This window comes from Gorilla gorilla, chromosome 21 (assembly GCF_029281585.2).
Source record: "Gorilla gorilla gorilla isolate KB3781 chromosome 21, NHGRI_mGorGor1-v2.1_pri, whole genome shotgun sequence".
NCBI classification, from domain to species: Eukaryota; Metazoa; Chordata; class Mammalia; order Primates; family Hominidae; genus Gorilla; species Gorilla gorilla.
In genome coordinates this window covers 11,252,257-11,278,131 of record NC_073245.2, presented here as the reverse complement: position 1 = coordinate 11,278,131, position 25,875 = coordinate 11,252,257, and the positions used below count along the sequence as shown (strand labels likewise).

Below are 25,875 nucleotides of genomic sequence, written 5' to 3'. Positions count from 1 at the left end.
TTATAGAACATTCCATCCAACAGCAGCAGAATACACATTTTTTTTTCAAGTGCACATGGAACATTTACCAAGACAGACCATATCCTGGGACATAAAACAAACTTTAACAAATTTAAAATAATTGAAGTTATATGAAGGATGTTTTCTGATCAGTTGTGATGGAATTAAACTGTATGCCTCTCACTCATTCTTAAAATGCAAGGCTGGTTTTATACTGAATTAATAATTAGTAACCTTCCAAAAAAACAAAGTACAAGGCCCAGACGGTTTCATTGGTTTCACTGGTGAAACCAAATGTTTAAGGAATAAATAGTATCAATTCTCTACAATTTCTTCCAGAAAACAGAAGCAGAGGGAATACTTCTTAACTCATCCTATGAGGCCAGCACTACCCTAATACCGAAACGAGATTAAGATATTATAATAAAATTATAAAACCAATTAAAAAATTGGAAAATTAAAAACCAATCTCTCAGGAACATAGATGTACAACTCCTCAATAAAATACTAGCAAATCAGGAAGAGGTGGAGCAAGATGGCTGAAAAGAAGCCTCCAGCAATTGTCTACCCTGCAAGAACACCAAATTGCACAACGATCCACACAAAAAAGCACCTTCATAGGAGCCAAAAATCAGACAAGTGATTACAGTACTTGATATTAAAATCACATTAAAGAAAGAGGCACTGAGTGTGGTATGGAGAGAGAATATGTGCACTTCGGGAAGAGAGCACAGTGATTGTGGGACATTGCAATGGAACTCAGTGCTGCCCTCTCACAGTGGAAAGCAACGGGGCAGAACTTCGCGAGTGCCCATGCCCTAGCCAGGGGCAAATCATCCATCCCAGCAGTCAGAACGTGAGTTCTGGCAAACCCCGCCAAAGTGGGCTAAAGTGCTCTGGGGCCCTAAACAAATCTGGAAGGCCGTCTGGACCAGAAGGACTGCAGTTCCTGGGCAAGTCCTGGTGCTGTGCTGTGTTCGGAGCCAGTGTACTTGGGTGGCATGTGACCTAGTGAGACACCAGCTGGGGTGATCAAGGGAGTGCTTGTGTCATCTCTCCCCCAACTCCAGGCAGCACAGCTTACAGCTCCAGGAAAGACTCTTTCCCTCTGCTTGAGGAGAGGAGGAGAAGAGTGAAGAGGGCTTTTTTTTTGGCAAATTGGATACCAGCTCAGCCACAGTAGAATAGGACACCAAGCAGAGGTCTGAGGCACTCGTTCCAGGCTCTAGCTTCTGGATGACATTTCTAAACTTACCAGAAAGGAACCCACTGCCAGAACAGAAGCACCCAGTTCTGGCAAAATTCATCACCTGCTGACTAAAGGGCCCTTTGGCCCTGAATAATCAGCAGTGTTAGCCAAGTAGTACTGGCCGCAGGCCTTGGGTGAGACTCAGAGCCACACTGGCTTCATGTGTGACCCAGTACATTCCCAGCTACGGTGGCCTCAGGGAGAGACCCCTTCTGCCTAAGGAAAGGAGAGGGAAGAGTAAAGGGGACTTTGTCTTGCAGCTTGGGTACCAGCTTGGCCACAGTTGGGTAGAGTACCGAGTACCAAGTGGGACTCTGGGGCCCCGATTCCAGGTCTTGGCTCCTGGATGGCATTTCTGGACCTGTACTGGGCCAGAGGGAAGCACACTGCCCTGAAAGGAGAGAATCAGGACTACAAGCATTCACCATAAGCTGACTGAAGAGCCCTTGGGTCTTGAATGAACATAGGTGGTAGCCAGGCAGTACTCCCCACGGGCCTAGGACAGTGGTGGCCATGGGGAGACTCCTCTGCTTGAGGAAAGGGGAGGGAATAGTGGAAAGGACTTTGTCTTGTGGCTTGGATGCAAGCTCAGCCACAGTAGAATAGAGCATCAGGTAGACTCCTAAGGTTCCCAACTACAGGCCCTGCCTTCTGGACGACATCTATGGACCCACCTGGGGCCAATCTCAGACAGAGATTGATGAATATTTGGATAGATAATTCAAAATAGCCATTTTGAAGAAACTCAACAAAATCATGTTGATAACAGAGAAGAAATTCAGAATCCTATCAGATAAATTTAACAAAGAAGTTGAAATAATTAAACAGAACCAAGCAGAAACTCTGGAGCTGAAAAATGCAACTGACATACTGAAGAATGCATCAGAGCCTCCTAACAGCAGAATTTGTCAAGCAGAAGAAAGAATTAGTGAGCTTGAAGACAGTGTATTTTAAAATACAGTCAGGAGACAAAAGAAAAAAGAATAAGAAAGAATGAAGCATGCTTACAAGATCTAGAAAATAGCCTCCAAAGGGCAAATCTAAGAGTTACTGGCCATAAAGAGGCAGTAGAGAGAGAGACTAGGGTAGAAAGTTTATTCAAAAGGATAATAACAGAGAACTTCTCAAACCTAGAGATATATCAATATTCAAATACAAGAAGGTTATATAGAACACCAAGCAGATTTAACCCAAATAAGACTACCTCAAGACATTTAATAATCAGACTCCCAAAAGTCAAAGATAAAAAAGGATCCTAAAAGCAGCCAAAGAAACAAATAACATACAAAGGAGCTCTAATACATCTGGCAACAGACTTCTTAGTGGAAACCTTACAGGCCAGGAGAGAAACTAGCATGACATACTTAAAGTGCTAGAGAAAAACAAACCTTTTTATACTGGAATTTATCCAGTGAAAATATCCTTCAAACACGAAGGAAAAATAACGACTTTCCCAGACAAACAAAACCTGAGGGATTTTATCAACACCAGATCTGTCCTACAAGAAATGCTAAAGGAATTTCTTCAATTAAAAAAACAAAAAGGATGTTATTGAGCAATAAGAAATCATCTGGGGGCTCACACCTTTAATCCCAGCCCTTTGGGAAGCCAAGGTTGGGGGATTGCTTGTGTCCAGGAGTTCAAGACCAGCCTGGGTAACACAATGAAACCCCGTCTCTACAAAAAGTAAAAATTAGCTGGGCATGGTGGTATGTGCCTACAGTCCCAACTATTTGAAAGTCTGGGATGAGAGGATTGCTTGAGCCTGGGAGGTTGAGCCTGCAGTGAGCCACACTCCATTGCAGTCCAGCGAGGGTGACAGTGAGACCCTGTCTCAAAAAAAAAAAAAAAAAAAAAAATCTGAAAGTATAAAATTCACAGATAATCATAAGTACACAGAAAGACACAGAATATAACACTGTAACTGTGGTGTGTAAACTACTGATCTCTTGAGTAGAAAGACTAAATGATGACCCTGTCAAAAATAATAACTACAACTTTTCAAGACATAGTATAATAAGATATAAATAGAAACAACAAAAAGTCAAAAGCAAGGGGATGAAGTTAAAGTGCAGAGTTTTTATTCATCTCTTTGCTTGTTAGTTTGTTTATGCAATCATTGTTAAGTTGTCATCAGTTTAAAATAATGGGTTACAAGATATTATTTGCAAGCCTTATGGTGGCCTCAAATCAAAAGACATACAATGGATACACAAAAGTAATAGCAAGAAATTAAAACATACCACCTGAGAAAGTCACCTTCATTAAAAGGAAGATGGAAAGGAAGGAGAGAAGGAAAAGAAGACTACAAAACAACCAGAAAACAAATAACAAAATGGCAAGAGTAAGTGCTTATCAATAATAACATTGAAGATAAATGGACTAAACTCTCCAGTTAGAAGACATAAAGTAGGCCGGGCACAGTGGCTTACACCTGTAATCCCAGCACTTTGGGAGGCCAAGGTAGGTGGATCACCTGAGGTCAGGAGTTTGAGACCAGCCTTGCCAACATGGCAAAACCCCGTCTCTCTACTAAAAACACAAAAAACTAGCCAGGCATCATGGCGTGTCTGTAGTCCCAGCTACTTGGGAGGCTGAGGCAAGAAGATTGCTTGAACCTGGGCGCTGGAGGTTGCAGTGAGCCAAGATTGTGCTACTGCACTCCAGCGTGGGTGACAGAGAAAGGCTCCATCGAAAGAAAGAAAAAGAAAGAAAGGAAAGAAGGAAGGAAGGAAGGAAGGAAGGAAGGAAAGGAAAGAAGGAAGGAAGGAAAGGAAGGAAGGAAGGCAGGCAGGCAGGCGGGGAGGGAGGGAGGGAGGAAGGAAGGGAAGGAAGGAAGGGTGGCTGAATGGATTTTAAAAAAATAAGACCCAATAATGTCTTGCCTACAAGAAACACACTTTAAAGACACACGTAAACTGAAAATAAAGGGATTGAAAAAGACATTCCTTGCAAATGGAAACCAAAAAAGAGCAGTATATTTCAAGACAAAAACTATAAAAAGAGACAAAGAAGATCATTATATAATAAAGGGGTCAATTCATCAAGAGAATATAACAATTGTAAACCTATATGCACTCAACACTGGAGCACCCAGATACATAAAGTATATATTATTAGAGCTAGAGAGACAGACTCCAGTACAATAACTGGAGACTTCAGCATCCCACATGCAGCATTGAACAGATCATCCAGACAGAAAATCAACAAAGAAACATTGGACTTAATCTGAACTATAGATTCCATCTATAGACCAAATGGACCTAAAAGATATTTATAGAACAGTTTATCCAATGACTGCAAAATACACATTCTTCTCTGCACATAGATCATTTTCAAGGATAGACCATATGTTAGGCCCCAGAACAAGTCTTTAAAAATTCCCAAAAATTGAAATACTATCAAGTATCTTTTCTGACCACAATGGAATAAAACTAGAAATCCAATAACAAGAGGAATTTTGGAAACTGTACAAGCACATGGAAATTAAACAATATGCTCCTAAATGACTAGTGGGTCAATAAAGAAATTTAAGAAGGAAAGTGAAAAACATTTTGTTATTGTATAAAAAATTTACAAGTAGAAAAAAATAAGAAAAAAGAAAAAATTTGTTGAAATAAATGAATATGGAAACACAACATACCAAACCCTATGGGATACAACAAAAGCAGCACTAAGAGGAAAATTTACAGCAATAAGCACCTACATCAAAAAAGTAGAAAAACTTCAAATAATCTAATGATGCATCTTAAAAAACTAGAAAAGCAAAAGCAAAACCCAAAATCAGTAGAAGAAATAAAGATCAGAGCAGAAGTAAATAAAATTGAAATTAAAAAATACAGATCAATGAAACAAAAATTTGTTTTTTTGAAAAGACAATGTTGATAAATTTAGCCCAACTAAGAAAAAAAGAGAGGAGACTCTAATAAAATCAGAGATGAAAAGGAGACATTAAAACTGATACTGCAGAAATTCAAAGACACTACTATTATTAGACACTACTATGAGCAACTATATGCCAATAAATTGGAAAATCTAGAAGAAATAGATAAATCAACCTACCCAGATTGAACTATGAAGAAATCCAAAACCTGAACAGACGAATAACAAGCAATGAGATCAAAGCCATAATAAAAAGTCTCACAGCAAAGAAAAGCCCGGGACCCAACTGCTTCACTGCTGAATTTTACCAAACATTTAAAGAAGAACTAATACCAATCCTACTCAAACTATTCTGAAAAATGGAGGAGAAGGGAATACTTCCAAACTCATGCTACAAGGCCAGTATTACTCTGATACCAAAACCAGAGAAAGACACATCAAAAAAAGAAAACTACAGGCCAGGATCCCTGATGATCATTGATGCAAAAATCCTCAACAAAATACTAGCAAACCAAATTCAAAGACACATTTAAAAAATCATTCATGGCCGGGCATGGTGACTCATGCCTGTAATATGGTGAAACCTCATCTCTACTAAAAATACAAAAATTACCTGGGCATGGTGGTGGGGGCCTGCAATCCCACCTACTTGGGAGGCTGAGGCAGGAGAATTGCTTGAACCTGGGAGGCGGAGGTCACAGTGAGCCATTGCAGATTGCACTCCAGCCTGGGCGACAAGAGCGAAAGTCTGTCTCAAAAAATAATCATAATAATTAATTATGACCAAGTGAGATTCATCCCAGGAATAAAAGGATGGTTCAACATATGCAATTCAATCAGTGATACATCTTATCAACAAGAATGAAGGACAAAAACTACATGATCATTTTAATTGATGCTGAAAAAGCATTTGATAAAATTCAACATCCCTTCATGATAAAAACCCTCAAAAAACTGGGTAGAGAAGGAATGTACCGCAATATAATAAAACCCATATATGACATATATGACAGACCCATCACTAGTATCATACTGAATGGAGAAAAACTAAAATCCTTTCCTTTACGATCTGGAATAAGCCAAGGATGCCCAGTACACTATTATTCAACATAGTACTAGAAGTCCTAGCTAGAGCAATCAGACAAAAGAAAGAAATAAAGGGCATCCAAATTGGGAAAGAAGGAGTCAAATTACCCTTGTTTTTAGACAATCTGATCTTCTATTTGGAAAAACCTAAAGTCTCCACCAAAAAACTGTTAGAACAGATAAATTCACTAAAGTTGGAGAATACAAAATCAGCATACAAAAATCTGTAGCATTTCTATATGCCAAGGATGAACAATCTAAAAAAGAAATCAAGAAAGTAATTCCATTGGGAATAGCCACAAATAAAATACCTAACAATAAACTTAACCAAAATAGTGAAAGATCTCTACAATAAAAACTATAAAACATTGGTAAAATAAATTGAGGAAGACACAAAAAATAGAGATATTCCATGTTCATGGGTTGGAAGAATCAATATTGTTAAAATGTCCATATTATCCAAAGCAATCTACAGAGTCAATGCAATTCCTATCAAAATACCAGTGGCATTCTTAATAGAAATAGAAAAAATTCTATAATTTACATAGAACCACAAAAGAAAGACCCAGAATACCCAAAGCTATTGTGAGCAAAAGGAACAAAACTTGAGGAATCACATTACCTGGCTTCAAATTATACTACAGAGCTATAATAACCAAAACAATATGTTAATGGCATAAAAACAGACAGACTAATGGAACAGAATAGAGAACCCAGAAACAAATCCATCTGATCTATTTAAACAAAGATGCCAAGAATATAAATTGGGAAAAGGACAGTCTCTTCAATAAATGGTGCTGGAGAAACTGGATATCCATATGCAGAAGCATGAAACTAGACTATCTCCTGCAATATATACAAACATCAAATTAAAATGGATTAAAGATTGAAATCTAAGACCACAAACCATGAAACTACTAAAAGAAAACATTGGAGAAACTCTCCTGGACATTGGACTGGGCAAAGTAATACCTTACAAGCACAGGCGGCCAAAGCAAAAATGAACAAATGGGATCACATGAAGTTAAAAACCTTCTTCACAGCAAAAGAAACAATCAACAAAGTAAAGAGACAACCCACAGAATGGGAGAAAATATTTGCAAACTATCCATTTGATAGGAGATTAATAACCAAAATATATAAGGAGCTCAAACAACTCAATAGGAAAAAAAAATCTAATAATCTGAGTTTAAAATGGGCAAAACATTTGAATAGACATTTCTCAAAAGAAGACATACAAATGGCAAACAGGCATAGGAAAAGGTGCTTAACATCATTATCATCATCAGAGAAATGCAAATCAAAACTACAGTGAGATATCATCTCACACCAGTTAAAATGGCTTTTATCCAAGACAGGCAATAACAAATGCTGATGAGGATGTAAAGAAAAGGCAACCCTCATACACTGTTGGTGGGAATGTAAATTGGTACAAACACTATGGAGAACAGTTTGGAAGTTCATCAAAAAACTAAAAATAGAGATACCATATGATCCATCAATCCCACTTCTAGATATATACCCAGAAGAAGGGAAATCAGTATATCAAAGAGATATTTGCACTCCCATGTTTATTGCTGCACTATTCACAATAGCCAACATTTAGAAGCAATGTAAGTGTCCATCAATAGATGAATGAATAAAGACAATGTGGTACCTATACACAATGAGGTACTATTCAGCCATAAAAAAGAATGAGATCCTGTCATTTGCAACAACATGGATGAAACTGAAGGTCATTATGTTAAGTGAAATAAGCCAGGCACAGAAAGACAAACTTCGCATGTTCTCACTTATTTGGGGGAGCTAAAAGTTTTTTAAAATTGAACTCATGGAGATAAAGGTAGAATGGTGGTTACCAGAGGCTGGGAAGGGTAGTTGGGGGAGTAGGGAGGGAAATGGGGATGGTAAATGGGTACAAAAATATAGTTAGACAGAATGAATAAGATCTAGTATTTGATAGCGCAACAGGGTGACTACAGTCAACAAAATTTATTGCACATTTTAAAATAACTAAAAGAGTATAATTGGATTGTTTGTAACACAAAGAAAGGATAAATGCTTGAGGTGATGGATACCCCACTTACACTGATGTGATTATTACACATTGAATGCCTGAATCAAAATATCACATGTACCCCATAAATATATATACCTACTATGTACCCCAATTTTTTAAAAAAAAATTAGCACATCAAATCCAACAATGTATAAAAATCATTATACACCATGATTTGACCAAGCAGGATTTATTCCAGGCATGAACAACTGGTTCAACATTCAAAAATCAATTAATGTAATTCATCAAATCAATAAGTTTAAGAAGAAAATCATGTGATCATATCAATGGATGCAAAAAAGGCATTGCCAAAATCCAACACCCTTTCATAATAAAAACTCGCAGCGACCTCGGAATAATAGGAAACATTCTCAAATTAACAAACGGGAGTTACAATAATTCTACAACTAACATCATACTTAATGATGAGAAACTGGATGTTTTCCCCCCTAATATTGGGAACAAGGCAAAGATGTCCCCTTTCACCACTCCTATTTAATATTGCACTAGAATTTCTTGTTAGTGCAATAAGACAAGAAAAGAGAATAAAAGGCATGCCAATTGGGAAAGAAGAAATAAAGCTGTCTTTATCTCTGTGTACAGGATGGCATGATTGTCTACATAGAAAATCCCAAAGATTCAACAACAAAAGACTCCTGGAACTAATAAGTGATTATAGGAAGTTCACAGAATATAAAGTTAATATTTAAAAGTTCAGTGCTTTCCTTTATGCCATCAATGAACAGTTGGAAGTTGAAATTAGAAACATAATGCCATTTACATTACCACCAAAAATAATGAAATACCTAGGCATAAATCCAACAAAATATGTACAGGATCAATATAAGGAAACACAGAAAACTCTGATGACAAAAACCAAAGAAAATATAAATAAATGGAGAGATATTCCATGTACATGAATAGCAAAACTCAATAATTTTAAGACGAGAATTCTCCCCAACCCTATCTATAGATTCAACACAATTCCAATAAAATTCGAACTAAGTTATTTTGTGAATATTGACAGATTCTAAAGTTAATATGGGAAGTCAAATGACCTAGACTGACCAACACAATCCTGAAAAGGAACAAAGTCAGAGGATTAACACTACCTGACTTTATGACTTACTATAAATCTACATTAGGCAAGACTGTGTGGTATTGGTGAAAAAACAGACAAACTGATCAACAGCACAGAATAGAGAGCCCAGAAATACACCCACATAAATATAGTCAAATTATATTTGTCAAAGAAGCAAAGGCAATTCAGTGCAGGAAGAGGGAAGAAGATAATCTTTTTAACAAATGGGAAAATCCAGACAGTCCTTCCACCTTTTATAAAAGTTAGATCAAAATGGATCTTAGACTTAAATGTGAAACATAAAACTACAAAACTTACAGAAGCTAATATAGGAACCAATCTATGTGGTTTGTGGTTTGGCGATGAGTTTTTAAGTTCAACACCAAAAGCACAACCCATGGAACAAAAAATTCTTAAACTGAACTTTATTAAAATTAAAAACTTCTGCTCTGTGAAAGAATGTTAAGAGAATGAAAAGGTAAGCCAAAGATTAGAAGTTATTTGCAAAACACATTAACTGATAAAGGACTGGTATTCAAAATTATAAACACTTAAAACTCAACAATAAGAACCTAATTTTTTACATGGGCAAAAGGTCTGAAAATTACACCTCACTAAAGAAAATATGCAGGTGACAAATAAGCATAGAAATGAAGATCCACATCATATGTCATTAGGAGATTGCAAATTAAAATGAGATTTCACTACATATCTTTTAGAGTGACTAAAATCCACAAAACTGGCAATACCAAATGCTGGCAACAGAATGCCCTTTCATTGCTGGTGAGAATGCAAAACGCTACAGCCACTTTGGAAGAGTTCAGCAGTTCCTTATAAAACTAAACATATTTGCATCATATGATCCAGTAATTGCACTCCTATTTACCCAATTGAATTGTAAACTTATGTCCACACAAAAACCTGCACATAAATATTTATGGTAGCTTTATTCACAATTGCCAGAAACTGGAAGCCACCAAGATGTCCTTTAATAGGTGAATGAATAAACAAAGTCTGGCACATCCATTCAATGGAATATTATTCAGCAACAGAAAGAAATGAGCTACCAAGCTAAGAAAAGACATGGAAGAAACAAATGCATATTGTTACATGAAAGAAGCCAGTCTGAAAAGTCTACATAGTGTATGATTTCTACTATGACATTCTGCAAAAAGCAGAACTATAGGGAATGTAAAAAGGTCAGTCAGTGGTTGCCAGGGGTTTGGTGTGAGGGCAGAGGGTTAAACACCTAGAGCACAGAGGCTTTTCAGGGCAGTAAAAACTATTCTGTATGGCAGTGTAATGGTGGATACACAATATTATGCATTTGTCAAAACCCCACAGATCTCTACAATACAAAAAAAGAGAACCTTAATATAGACTATAGTTAATAATAATGTATCAATATTGGTTTGTTAATTAAAACAAGTGTCATTGGTACATAGTGCCAAACTGTGCTCCATAGGTTCCAAGGGCCCTGCTTCATGTACTCTTTCCTTTGTGGTCTTTGTGTCATCAACCAAGTTGTTAGGGTTGATTTGCAAGGTAGCTGGTCCCCTGGTTCTTTCCTCTCCATGTGAGCCTCCACAGAACTGCTTGAGTGTCCTCACAACACAGTGGTTGGTTTCCCCCAGATCCAGTGATCCAAAAGACCAACATGGAAGCTGCAGTGCCTTTTATAACCTAGTTCGGAAGTCACACGTTTCACTTGCATCACACTCTACTAGTAACAGATCAGCCCTGATTCACTGTGGGAGGGGACTACACAAGGGCATGAATACCTAGGAGGTAAGGGTCATCTGGGACCATCCTGAAGGCTGGCTACCACAGGCCCAAAGCCTGTTTCTAGGCCCAGCTCCCGCAGGCCTTGAGGTTCAATCCCTACTTCCAACAGTGGGACCTTTATTTTTGGTTTCTGGTCGAGAAAGATTTTGAGAATGAGTGTATATGTTTATATTTATGTATGTATTTAAAAATTTTTTCTATCATTTTTGTTTTTCAAGTAAAAAGATAGATTTTAGCATGTGCTAATCTATCCACTTGATCCCCAAATCTCCTATTTCTCTTCTAAAAGTTTATTTTTCCATTATAAAATTACTACAGCTTTACAGTAAGAGAGGTATAGAAGAATTCAAAATCTTATCCCTTCCAAAACAACTTGTAATAATTCATTATTGTCTTTTCTTCCAGTATTTTTAAAATAAGTTTTTTTTTTTAATTTTATAAAACATGTAGCTAATGCATATTCATTTTGGAAAAATTATTTAATAGATAAAAACCAAAAACAATAAAATTACTAGCATTTGTAATTCTTCACCCAGATTTATTTATTTATTCTAGGTTTATTCTAGGTTTTTTTCCTGTGCACACACATAAAAATTCATATACATATATATACCCACACCTTTTAAAAGTGGGTTTCTACTGCATATGCCACTACTTGCCTGGGTCATTAAATTTATTCTTGGAGTGTCATTTAAATTTCTGAAGAGCGATCTGCTATATGAGTGTGTGTGTGACACTGTTTAGTCAATCACTATTTTTAATAACCTAGACTTTTTTTCACTACTATAAACGATGTGATGAAGATCCTTGGCTAAATCTTCATTCACCTCACAGTTATTCCTTAGAGTGAAATCCTAGAAGTAGTAGAACTCTTGGTTCAAAAAGTACGTACACTTTTCAGGCTTTTGATACATTTTATCAAAATCCCTTCCATCAGGTCTTCCTCTTGAGGCAGGAAAATAGGGTCTGGAGGCAGGGAACATAAGGCCAATTCACACTTCAGCTATGACAGGAAATATCCTCTCCATGAGGCATACACCAAGTAAATGACTTTGTAACTTTACTTCATCCTCTTCATTTACACAGGGCATACACGAAGTAACCAATGGAATCCTCTAGAGGGTATTTAAACTCCCAAAAATTCTGTAATGGGGCCCTTGAGCCCCTATGCTTGGGTCCATTCCCAAACTGTGGAGTGTACTTTCATTTTCAGTAAATTTCTGCTTTTGTTGCTTCATTCTTTCCTTGCTTTGTCTAAGCGTTTTGTCCAATTATTTGTTCAAGACGCCAAGAACCTGGACACCCTCCACCGGTAACAGTCTTACAATTATGCAGTTGTGCAGTGCACAGCCCGTGCCACTATATGTGGCAGTGTTGCCCACTTAGCAATGAGGAGCACATATTTTCCTGCATTATCACCAAAACAATGTTATCATCTTTTATTTATTATTATTTTTTTGAGTCAGGGCCTTGCCCTGTCACCCAGGCTGGAGTGCAGTGACGCAGTCTCAGCTCACTGCAACCTCTGCCTGTCAGGCTCAAGCCATCCTCCCATCTCAGCCTTCCGAGTAGCTGGGACTACAGGCATGTGCCACCATGCTTGGCTAATTTTTGTATTTTTTGTAAAGATGGGGTCTCACTATTTTACTCAGGCTGGTCTTGAACTCCTGAGCTCAAGTGATCCACCTGCCTTGGCCTCCCAAAATGCTGGGATTACGGGTGTAAGCCACCATGCCCAGCCTGGATGTTACCATCTTTTAAATGTTTGCTAAATGATGAGTGAAAAAGTATTTTGCTGTTCTATGCTTTTTTTTTTTTTTTTTTTTTGAGATGAAGTCTCACTCTTGTCCCCCAGGCTGGAGTACAATGGCGCTATCTCGGCTCACTGCAACCTCCGCCTCCCAGGTTCAAGCAATTCTCCTGCCTCAGCCTCCCGAGTAACTGGGATTACAGGCGCCCACCACCACGCCCGGCAAATTTTTTGTATTTTAAGTAGAGATGGGGTTTCACCATGTTGGCCAGGCTGGTCTCAAACTCCTGACCTCAGGTGATCCACCCTCCTCGGCCTCCCAAAGTGCTGGGATTACAGGCGTGAGCCACCGGACCCGGCCGTTCTATGCATATTTTTAATATACTGTAAGTGTGGTTCCAGTGACTCACTGAAGAAATATTTATTAAGGTCCTATAACACAATAGTAAACAAGAGTCCCCGTCGTCATGGACCTTAACTTCCAGTGTATGCACTGCATATGTGTTTGGGTGTCCTGCCCCTCACCTGTCAGGACAGGGACATCCCCATCATGGGCTCCTCTCTGCTCTGGAAAGACATTAGATGTGACCCATCACAGCCTCCTCTGTATACACCAGGCAGACAAAACCTCCCGAGCTGTCTCTCAATGTTGGCAGACTGACCACTTCTCAGTCTTCACAGGGGAGAACTAGGGAAGAAACAATCTCTGCCAACCAATGGCATTCAGACCTCTCCTGTCATGTCTGATGGACATGAGGTGGTCCCTCAATGGAAATAATGGACTCAGGACACTGGCGAGATCAGCTTGAAAGAGTTATCTAGGTCACGGGAAGACTGGAATGGTAATATTGAAGCTTTAGGAACTAGGGAAATTCGACCTGGGTGAACATTACAAGGGCAGGCCTTCATTGTTATGTACGTTCTTCTGGAAGTGATGGAAACAATATAAAAGACTTTGTGGCATAGCAGGAACTCAGCCTTTTACTCTGTTCTGGAAGGATCCTACCTACTCAGAGAAAGTAGCAACCACTGCACAGGGAACTGGGGAAGGTCAAGAGCCAGGCCATGACTGGCTGCATCTGCTCTTGCTCTGTGGCCATCTCACTACCCTTAGCTAAAGTAATGTGAAACATGGGGTGTATATATCATGCGTGTGTGTGTGTGTGTGTGTGTGTGTGTGTGTGTGTGTGTGCATTTGTTCTCTTCTGGGCCATCTGTTGTCCTCACAGCCCTGCAGTGAGTCAGACTCAGCCATCAGATTAAAAGTGGGAAAGGAGCAGAAGTTCCAGGCAGGAATGAGGCTGCCTTTTAACCAAGCTCAGCTGTAGCATAACTCACTGGGGATGGCTGAGTGACAGGAGTGGAAGATGTCCTTTGGGGCCACAGCCCGGGGCTGTGAAGCCAGTGCAGCAGTGAGACACTGGGAAGGGGTTTTTGCACAGGCTGGGAAGAGGCGCCCAGTGGCAGCCATGGGGCAACTCCAGGAACAGGGGTCCTTGAGAGCATCAGAGATCAGCCCCTTCACGTGAGGGGCCCCTACTAAGCATTAAAAGGCCTAGCTAGGTGTAAGGATAGCTGGGGAGCAAGAAGGATAGCTGGGGAGCAAGAGTAGAAGGGGATGGGCAGATGAGGCTGACCTGGCCCAGCACCAGCATGTGTTTGACTCCTAGATGGGTGCCCAGGGTTGGAGCAGGCAAGCATTTGTCATTCACTTCTGCCCAAGGCCTGACATCTCCATCATCCAGGCTAAGCAGAGCAGGGAAAGGATATCCCATCTGAAGCACAGAGAGGGTATGGCTTCCCTAAGGACACATAGCATATTATAACTGAATCAGGCTGAAGACTCAGACGCAATGGCTCCCTGTCCCGGATCACTCCCTCGTTCACTCCTTTCTGGGATGCCCATTAAGGACCTCTCCTTATGATCATCAAAACATTGACTGAGCACAAAAGGGCAGTGGGAGACCCACCTCGTACAGGCAACGAGGGGGACGTAGTCTGCAGAACAGTTGAAGGTAACAAGAAAACCACCAAAAGTAGGTCTGCTTTTTAGTATCACTGCACTGGCAATTTCAAAGTCAGTGATTAAATTAGTCCAAAAAACCTTCTGTTAGTCTTCAGTTCTAAACAATCATTGTGGTTATGGTTAAGTTTTAATATGATATTAGCACATTTAAAAACCGCCTATAATAAGCATTGTATTATATATAGACATTAATCCAGAGAACTTCCAGTTATATACTTGGCCCCCAACACACCCAGACTCAGCCAGGGGCATTTGTTTCAAGTTTGCTAGCAATTTGGAATGCTTCAAAGAAATGGTAACGATGATCGTAACTCATTCTCACACACTACCTCCCCATCAGCACCATCTTAAAGTTTCTTGAATGAGGGTGTGCCCGAGAATGGATGTCCAAGAAATCTGCCAGCCAGCAGGCAGAGGGGGAGTTAGGTGTTGTCACTATCTGCTATCCATTTGTTTGGGTGGCTGTGATAAAGTCCAGTGGAATTTTACCCGATTCCCTAACTATCACTTAAAATGACTTTTAAAATGATGCCACATGGAAATAACAGATTATATTGAGTATACAGAAGACTGATTTATTGCTAGCCAGACAATGCGATTGAAAGAGAAGGCTGGGCATGGTGGCTCAGGCCTGTCATCCCAGCACCTTGGAAGGCTGAGGTGGGATGATCACTTGAGTCCAGGAGTTTGAGACCAGCCTGGGCAACATGGCAAAACCCCATCTCTACAAAAAATAATTAGCTGGATGTGGTGGTGCATGCCTGTAGTCCCAGCTACTCAGGAGACTGAGATGGGAAGATCACTTGAGCCCAGGAGTTAGAGGCTGCAGTGAGCTATGATCATGCCACCGCAATCCAGCTTGGGCAACAGAATGAAACTCTTGTCAAAAAAAAAAAAGAAGAGAGAAAAGAAAAAGGAAAGTAAAAATTGCTAAACACCTCCAAAGTCTATGTAGGAAATATGTAAATGGTGGTCCATTTCCAAGATGAAGTGCCTCAAGTAGGCTTGGGTCTGCCAACTACAGAAGGACAGAATATACTAGGCCCTTGCTTTAATAGCCGGAGCCTGCTTGTTGGGGTGCCCTTAGTTGCTCTCATCCGAACCTAAGAGTTGAGTCTAGAATGAAAATTTACTAGCCTGCAAAATAGCTCACTTTATCTATTCTTTCATCAGCTTGCCTGACTACCTAGGTCATAGGTCAAATACTTCAAAAGCCCTTGAGCAGACTATAATTGCAATGCATTATGGGCTGCAACAAAATGCAGCGAGACAACCCTAAAGAAAACACCCAAAACCCCTACCTGGCCAGGCGCAGTGGCTCATGCCTGCAATCCCAGCACTTTGGGAGGCCGAAGCGGGTGGATCACTTGTCAGGAGTTTGAGACCAGCCTGGCCAACGTGGTGAAACCCTGTCTCTACTAAAAATACTAAAATTAGCCGGGTGTGGTGGTGGGGGCCTGTAATCCCAGCTACTCGGGAGGCTGAGGCAGGAGAATCACTTGAACCTGGGGGTGGAGGTTGCAGTGAGCCAAGATCATGCCACTGCACTCCAGGCTGGGCGAGAGAATGAGACTCCATCTCAGAAAACAAACAAACAAAAACAACCCTACTCAACAACCAACAGGTGACGTCTAGGAAGATTGTGACTCCATAATACTCAGCCTATGAGGAACCAGGAGAGGGACCTGCACACTAGAGGATAAATTGCTTGTTGTAACCGTGCGGGGTATGCCTGCCCACCAGACACCCGATCTTGCAAGACTGTATTAAAAGTCTCACTTCCGTTATTCTCCGTGTCTCTGAGTCCATTCTTTGGGTTTGGACGGGTGAGTCTGTTTCTCACAGTCTAGACTCTAGATGTGAAGAACTTTGATCACATCACCAAAGGAGATGGCGGTATGCAATTTTATAAGTAAAAATACACTAGTGTCAGTTTTTTTACAAGGGAAACCTGATTTGCATCTTTTTAATTAAAAAAAAAAAAACACTGTTATTAGGTCAGGTGCAGTGGCTCAGGCCTGTCATCCCAGCACTTTGGGAGGCCGAGGTGGGTGGATTGCTTGAGTTCAAGACCAGCCTGAGCAACATGGAGAAACATCATCTCTACTAAAAATACAAAAATTATCAGGGTGTGGTGGCGTGTATCTGTAGTCCCAGCTACTTGGGAGGCTGGGAGGATGAGGCGGGATGATGCCTTGAGCCCAGGAAGCGGAGGTTGCAGTAAGCCGAGATTGCGGCACTGCACTCCAGCTTGGGCGACAGAGCCAGACCTTCTCAAAAAAATAAAAATAAAAATAACCTGTTATTAAGAAGATTTAATATTTTCCTTTAAAAAATCATCGTACCTTTGATGGCAGCATAGAATTAAGTAACATCAACAAAAGTCAGGCTTTTTCTAGCTGTAAGCAACAGAAAACTCACTTCAAACTGGCTTCAGTGAAAAAGGCATTTGATTGTCTTGTACCTGAAAAGCCTAAGGGTGAGCAGTTGGCTTCATGCACAGCTGGACTTGAGGGGTTAAGCTGCATCACGAGGCCCTGGTCTCTCTCTCCATCCCCAGCTCCACCTTTTCTGCAATGGCTCCATTCTCCATGGGGGCAGGATGGCTGCCAGTTAACTCCAACCTCAAATCCCCTCAGGTTTGAAGCTTCCAGACTTCTCCATAATCAGGACCAGTTCTAAGCCTGATGCCATGGGCTGGAATTGGGTCACATGCCCCACCCAACCCCCATTCCTCTGAGGTTTGGGAAATGGAATGCACAGATCCGCAAGCCTCTCTTCCCCTTTTGGAGCCAGAAGAGTCAACTCCATCCACTGCACATGGCTGAGGTGGAGGAGAGGAGGCTTCCCCAGATGAAAATAGAGGACAGCTACCATTAAGGGGAAGTGGATAACAGGTGACACCCAAAGGCCATACCTGGAAGGTAATTATGTAAATGTATATTAATATGTAATAATAGTTGGAGGTTCAGAAAGGTGACTTCTGAATCACCCACCTGCCAGCCCAGGTGACCCAAGAGGGAAAGCATCTTTGTTAGACCATCTGGCAGAACGGGAGTGTCCATGGTATGGTAGGGGTGGGAAGCCAGAGGCTACCAAGGGAGAGTGACTTGCCCAGGGCCACACAGCCACCCACAGGCAGCAATGAAACTAGAAGACAAAACTCAGGTGTCTCGTTCCCTATCCAGTGCTCCCAGCTGGCCTTGTGAGGGCAAAAAGGGGGTTCCAGGAAGGATCCTCCGGCTTGTTCATCACCCCTGGAGGAGCGGCTCCAGCAGGCTCTCCTAGCTGCCATGGTGGATATTTTCAACAAGCCCCTTCCGCTCCCCTGCCCCCAGTGCCCTGGGATCTCCCAGTCTGTCTCAGGTGAAAGGAGGGGCAGGTCAGTCTTACCCTGGAGTCCTGAGTCCCACAGGCCTTCCCAGTCTTGACAGCACCAATCTGTGGCCTTCATCTTACATACAATGCAGTAAGAGCCCTAGGCAAGGGCCTCTACCCTCTCCAGCTCTTTCTGAAGCCACCACCACCAGGTCAGGCTGGGTCTTCCTGGGCTCCAAATCTCCACCCCACCGGATCCTAAGATACCAGCAGTGCTCCCACGGCTGCGTTCAGAGCCAGCACCACTCTGACATTAACCCACCAGCCAGGCTACCTGGGGGACTTCTCCGTGGGAATGCTTGGGTGCAGCAATGATTGAGCTGGGGAGGGAGGCCTGTCTTGAAGTACTGTTTGCATAAAAGCACATTATTTTATGTCGATGGTGTTTATTTGGATAAGGGAGTTATGATAGAGATTAAAAGGGGCTTAAGCACCCCCCAGCCCACACCTTGGTGCCACCACTGTTATCACCAGTTTAAACGAGAGGCACCACACCTTAACTCAATGACAGCACCAATAGTGGAAATCCAGACCCCTCAGGTAACGGGAAGAACAGACTGGGATGTGGCCAGGACACATGGACAAGGTCTTCCCGGCATGTTAGCACTGTAAACAAGGATGATATTGATGACACAGAAAACTGGCAATGACAAATTAAGTGAAAGGGGAAAATTATGAGAAACTATGTATAACATGCATATAATCATGTATGTATGTATACACATATAAAGTTATAGTAGTTAAGAGCATAGGATCTGAAGCCAGTCTGCCTGGGTTCAAATCTTTCACCTCTTACTTACCTTGAGCATTTCATTTAAACTCTCTGTGCCCCAATTTGTTTATCTGTAAAATGAGGCGAATCCATCTAAAGTGTCTAACACAGGTCTGGACACACAGTAAGTGCTCAAAAATGTTAGTGGCTAATCTTGTTAGTCTCTTGCACAGGAAACTTGCACCCCCAGCCTCGGTGGTGACCAGGCCTGAGCCTCCCCACCCCTGGCTCAGGAACCCCAGCACCCCGCCACTGCCGGCTGCCCATTGTTCTTGCCTTCCTGTTCTGCCCTGCTCCGGAACACAGCGGGAGCAGCTCCAGCCAGACAGGAAAGCATCCGTGTTCTGGCACCTGCCCCGACTCCACCTTCAGGGTGCTCAGCCAGGCCCCTCCTGCCCCTTGTTGGGAGCACTTAACTACCAGTCTTCAGACTGAATCCTACTTGTGTTTTCTCAATGGAAAAACTAGAAAACGAAGGAACCCACTTGACAGGGCCACCTGAGTGTTAAGTAAGATCATGTGTGCAACAATGACAATGGCTGTCCTCATATTGTCTCGCTCAAGATCAGCTTTCAAATGCTGCTTCCGGCCAGGATGCAGGGGGGACCAGTTCCGCCTCTAGTGTCTGGGGCTTAGATTTCTCAGATCATGCTGCCTCTCCCTATCTGACACTCAGAATCCCCCCAGAAAGACAACATAGACACTTCCCTGAGATTAGAAGCTAGCTATTCAATCTAGGTGAACATGCCATTTTGGAGATTAGACAAACTGAGCCCTGGAGGAGTCAAACGACTCCGAGTAACCCAGCCAGCCACTGGCACAGGTGTGGTGAGAAGCCAATGCCAAAAGTGGGTGAAAGAGCTGGGCAATGTTCCCAGGCTGGCAGCCAGGAAACCAGGGCTTGGGGTCACTGGATCCTCAGGTGCGGTGAAGAGGCAAGGCCAAAAGTGGGTGAAAGAGCTGGGCAACATTCCCAGGCTAGCAGTCGGGAGAGACCAGGGTTTGGGGTCACTGGATCCTGGCTCTGCTAGTGAATTGCTATGTGACTGTTCTGTGCCCCTGCTTCCCTTGTCTGGTGGCTACATGAAGGCAGATGTGGCTCATCACCCTGCCTGTGCCATAGTCTGGCTGCATTACTGAGTCATTTGACCTCTCCAGGGCTCAGTTTGTCTAATCTCCAAAATGGCATACTCACCTAGATTAACGAGCTAACCCCGGATCTCACGGGAGATTCTTTCTCATCTTTCTGCTGCCTTCTCCTCCATTTCTCTGCTCAGAAGGGGAACTGTGTCAGCAGATCAGGGCTGGCTACTGGAGGCTTTTGGAAGAGTAAATCCATTTCATAGCTTCATGTCTCTCTGCGCTGGGCAGGACCAAGGCTAGGCTTTTTTATTTCAATAGGTTTTGGGGTACAGGTGGTTTTTGGTTACATGGATGAGTTCTTTAGTGGCGAGTTCTGAGATTTTGGTACAGCTGTCAACTGAGCAGTGTACACTGTACCCAACATGTAGCCTCTAATCCCTCAACCTCTCCCACCCTCCCCTGTGAGTCCTCAAAGTCCATTATATTATTCTTCACCTTTGCATCCTCATAGCTTAGCTCCCACTTAAAAGAGAGAACATCACAAAGTCAGGAGTTCAAGACCAGCCGGGCCAGCATGGTGAAACCCCATCTCTACTAAAAATACAAAAATTAGCCAGGCATGGTGGTGTGCGCACCTGTAGTCCCCAGCTACTTGGGAGGCTAAGGCAGGAAAATTGCTTGAACCTGGTAGGCAGAGGTTGCAGTGAGCCGAGTTCGCATGCCACTGCACTCCAGCCTGGGCGACAGAGCGAGACTCCGTCTCAAAAAACAAAAACAAAAGAACAAAAAAAACCCCAAGAGAATATATGATATTTGGTTTTCCATTCCTGAGTTACCTCACTCAGAATAATGGCCTCCAGCCCCATCCAAGTTGCTGCAAAGGCCATTACTTTGTCCCGTTTTATGGCTGAGTAGTATTCTATTGTGTATATATACCACATTTTCTTTATCCACCCATTGGTTAATGGGCATTTACATTGTTTCCATATTTTTGCAATTGCCAACCGTGCTGCTATAAACATGTGTGTGCATGTATCTTTTTCATACAATGACTTCTTTTCCTTTGGGGAGATACCCAGTAATAGGACTGCTGGATCGAATGGTAATTCTACTTTCAGTTCTTTAAGGAATCTCCATACTGTTTTCCATAGCGGTTGTACTGGTTTACATTCCCACCAAGGCTGGGCTTTTGACCTGCTTTCTCCCCACCCCCACCTGAGGGAAGCCGAGAGGACCTGTGTGTCCACAGGTTGGCTTTGACATGACATGTCATGACACATGAGATGACACAAAGTAGCAGCTGAGTGCCCACTGTGCAGTAGTGAACGTCCTGTCAACAGAGGGCGTTTACTGAAGATTTGAGGATGGAGGAGGAGCTGGGGCTTGCATCATAGGAAGGCAACAGCTTCAGAACCTGACTCTATTCTCAGAGTACCCTCCTACTTGCCTTCACCCTCCCAGGGGACTTTCCCTGGGGGTCACTATACTGGTCCAGCCTCTGTCCATCATGCTACCTTCCTTCTCTTGCCCCCTTTTTGCACCCCCATTTTGTGCATTGCCACAGGAACCCCCAAGTCTGTTTGAATGGGGGAAGGCATCAGGGGCCAGAGTGCCCCCATCTCCGTCAACTCCCCCAAAACTGTCCCAAATAAAGTCACCCCAAAGAAATCTTAGGAATATATTGTGCTTTTGTAAGCACACAGTCTTACAATATGCCCCCGCCAAACTGACTGCCTCCCCAAAGCCCCTCTTTGCCAAGCTCCTGCTCTCAAATTTGACCACCCAAATCCAGCACAGGGCTCAGCTGGGCAGAGTCTTCTGCTGAAAAGTCCACCTTCCGTAGAAGGCTGCTGGGAGTAGACAGGAGTTTCCCCACTGTTACTCATCCATTTCATCTTCATCAGAATTCTGCAGGTTAGGGAATACTGCCCCAATTTTGCAGAAGTGGAAACTAACGCTCCTGCCTGGGACTGTGTCTTAGTCCATTCAGGGTGTTGTAACAGCATACCTTAAACTGGGTAATTTTTTAACAGGAATTTACTGCTTATAATTCTGGAGGCTGGGAAGTCCAAGATCAAGGTGCTCTCTGCTTCAAAGATTACATTTTCTTACTGCATCGTCACGTAAAGGGGCAAACAAGTTCCCTCAGACCTCTTGTATAAGAGTCCTAATCTCTGCCCTAATGACGTAATCACCTTCCAAAAGTCCCCACCTCTTAGTACTATCACATTGGAGATTCAGTTTCAACATACGAATTCTACCTACAGTGGCAGGTTGCGCTGTCCAGCCTCGGCCCCAGACTCCAGAATGTCAGATGTCTTTCCATCTCTTCAGCCCCTCACTCCCCATGTAGGTCCCAGCAGGGCTCGGTGCAGCCTCCCAGGCCACATCTGCTACCCCTGCCCTGACACAGATGATCAGAGCCGACTGGCAGACACTCTGGAACAGAGGACTGAGGTTGTTATTAATGTCATCCTCCTATATTTCCTACTCTCTGCCTTCCAGGCATGTGGTGGGATGGCAGCTCCCTGCTCCCTTGTGATTGGGAGGTGGGGTAACCTGGCCAACAAGGTGTGAGAAGTGACTTCTGTCATTTGGGCTGGAGCACTTAATTGCCAGATAGAGATCTCTTTCCCTCTGCCGTGGCTTCTGACGGCCTTTGAGATGGCAGCTGCTCCATCACCCCCAGTCCTGGAGTAAGGAGACATGGGGACCCTGCCAGCCCTCGACGGGTAGTAGCGTGCATGAGAAAGATACTTCCTATTAGGAGCCACCAAGATTTCAGGGTTGTTTGTTGCTGCAGCATAACCTGGCCTACCTTAACTTACACACATCTCCAAAAAGCAAAACCAAGATGGAGCTCAGAAATAGCATGAAGGATATTGTGTTTGGAGACCAAATGCTCATAGTGGACATCTTCGGTGTTCACGCCACAGCAGGGACTGGAAGTGGCAATAGAGTTGGCACTTTGTGGGGCCTTAGTACAGTTAGGGCAAACCTCAGAGAAAATCCATCCAAAACTCTTCCCTGGCCAAATATGGAGACTGAGGCCCAGAGAGGGCAGGGGCTTGACAGCATGCTATAGTAGAGGCTGGCACAGAACCTGCTAACAATAGACTGCCTCCATTTCCCAGTCTCCCATGCAGCTGTATGTGGCCATGTGATCAAATTTTTGCCACTTAAGGACTTCTTTCTGGGTTTCTTAAAAAGAAATCTGTGACTCAGCTGCACCAGGGTAGGAGACTCCTAGAGGTTCAGAGCCAAGGCCTGGCCTTACCACTCTTGGGGTGTGTTGCCTTGGGCAAAGTGCTTCACTCTGAAGCTGGGAATTATGGTGAACAGATGAGATCAGTGTATGCCTAGTGCCCAGCAGAGCACCCAGTGTGCAGGAGCTCAATAAATGCTACGCTTCCTGTTATTATCATTCAGCAGTAGGAACAAAGCTGTGATGACATAAGCCAGGGTCTTGCTGCACTACCCAGATTCCACGCAGAGGGCTGGAGTGTAGAGCAGCTCCTTCTCTGCCCAGCTGACATTCTCTCTTCTTCTGGGAAGAGCATCTCTATTTTCACTCCAATCAGATGACCGTTTCTATGACATGCAGCCATGAGAAAGTAGGAAACTAACATTTACTAAATGCCAGCTGTGTCCTAGGTACTTCACATGGTTACCTCATTTAGTCTTCAGGATAAGTCTATAAAGAAGGTAGGTGTGGAAACTATAGCTCAGAGAGGTTTAGTAACACGTGCAACATCACAGAGCTGGGACTCAGATCGGATGCCCCAGCCCAACCCATCTTTTAAATAAGGGTCAGCCATTTAAGTTTCTAACTGTGATTGACTTTTCTAGGAGGGGCATTTATTCACTCAGTCAATATTTACTGAGGCCAGGTATGGTGGCTCACGCCTGTAATCTCAGTACTTTGGGAGGCCAAGGTGGATACATCCCTTGAGCCCAGGAGTTCAAAACCAGCCTAGGCAACATGGCAAAACCCCATCTCTACAGAAAATACAAAAATTAACCAGCTGTGGTGGCATACGCCTGTGGTCCCAGCTATTCAGGAGGCTGAGGCAGGAGGATTGTGGGAGGCTGAGGCAGGAGGATCTTGGGAGGCTGAGGCAGGAGGATCGTGGGAGGCTGAGACAGGAGGATCACTCGAGCCTGGCAGACAGAGCAAGACCATATCTCAAAAAAAAAAAAAAAATTTACTGTGAGCCTGCTATGTGCCAGGCATAGTACTAGGCCTCAGGGTTAAGACAAGCCCCTGCCATCATGGAGCACCCATTCCAGATGGCATGGAGACTTCACCTCATGAGCCAACTCTAGGTGACAGTAGCTGCCTGCAGCATTATGACGAGAGGATCCAGAGAGGCCTCTGGGCCCAGCAGGAAGGACATTAGTGGTTGATTACTCAGGGTGCCATGGGTGCTATCAGGGAGTTTCTGAGTGTGTGCTGTTTACTGGCCACCCAAAGTTTTAGACTTGTTCATACAAATATATAACAAAGCAGAACTATAGTCTGGTCAGAGCACAGTTCCACTCCTTATTTTGAAAAGAGTAACTGGCTGGGTGTGGCGGCTCACACCTGTAATCCCAGCACTTTGGGAGGCTCAGGCAGGCAGACTGCTTGAGCCCAGGAGTTTGAGACCAGTCTGGGCAACATGGCAAAACCCTGTCTCTACAGAAAATAAAAAAATTAGCCAGGTGTGGCAGTGTGAACCTGTCGTCCCAGCTAATAGGGAGGCTGAGGTGGAAGAATCCCTTGAGCCTGGGAGGTGGAGGCTGCAGTGAACCATGATTGCACCACAGCACTATGGCCTGGGTGACAGAGCAAAATGCTGTCTCAAAAGAAGAGTAACCACTGTAGAGCTGATAACTTGGCCCTGCCCTCAAGGAACTTAGGGTCTAACTAGTAGCCTAAGGTACACATGAATACAAGATGATTATTATTAAAGAATGCAACAGGAGAGTCTGATCCAGAGTCAGAGGTGGGAGAGGCCACATGGATGTGGGTGATCCCAGAGGCTTCCTGGAGGAGCTCAGTGGTGGATTTGGCTAGGTGGGTGGGGGCAGGAGAAGGTGTTCCAGGGGTAGCAGCAGGACAGGCAAAGGTATGGAGTCAGGGCAGGTAGGAAGTGGGTGTGCGGTGGGGCAGGAATGGTGGGGCTCCTAGTCCAGCTGAGGCAGAGGTGCTGGGGGAGTGCTGGGGAGGTAATAAAGGGAGTGGGCTGTGGAGGTCTCCATGTCAGCCCTGGGAGTTTAGTCCAGACCCTGAAGCAGGAGGGAGCCACTGAAGAGTTCGAGCAAGGGCATGCCCAATGAAAAGATATTTCTAGGTGGCTGGAAGTCAGTGATGGGTGGCAACTATCCAAAGAGGGAATAGAAAGAGTCCCTGTAGGTATTAAATAGGTGGGAGTTAGGGGACCTGGGCTCCATGCTGACATGCTGGGACCACAGGCAAGCCCCTTACCTAGAAGGGCCTGCTTCCTCCTCCCTCTTCTATAAAGGCCCTTTCAGGTCATGACTGAATGAAGTGAGGTGGGGCAGGAGTCGCTTGGTTTAGTTAGGATCTCTATTTTCCACTTTGCTTTGGCCCTGGACACCTGACCTAAGGTGGGTCCATCACCCACGTTACCTCAGCTTCAGGCCCACACAGCTTACTCTGAGGTATGCCCCACACCTCAGCTTTCTGCAACAGTATGTCCCATAGAAGAGAAGACATGG

The 25,875-nt window shown here is 43.3% G+C and overlaps 1 long non-coding RNA gene across 3 annotated transcripts in view; it reads right to left on the bottom strand.

Annotated features, from left to right (window-relative positions):
* LOC115931696 (uncharacterized) overlaps window positions 1-25,875 on the bottom strand; it is a 53,897-nt gene that overhangs the window by 22,768 nt on the left and 5,254 nt on the right. Inside the window, exon 2 of one of the 3 annotated variants that reach the window (XR_008674358.2) lies at window positions 5,745-5,879. The exons of 1 other annotated variant lie outside the window; for it this stretch is intronic. This is a non-coding gene — a long non-coding RNA (uncharacterized lncRNA). The remainder of the gene's footprint in view (window positions 1-5,744; window positions 5,880-25,875) is intronic. One more of the 3 variants, XR_008674357.2, reaches the window with a different exon arrangement.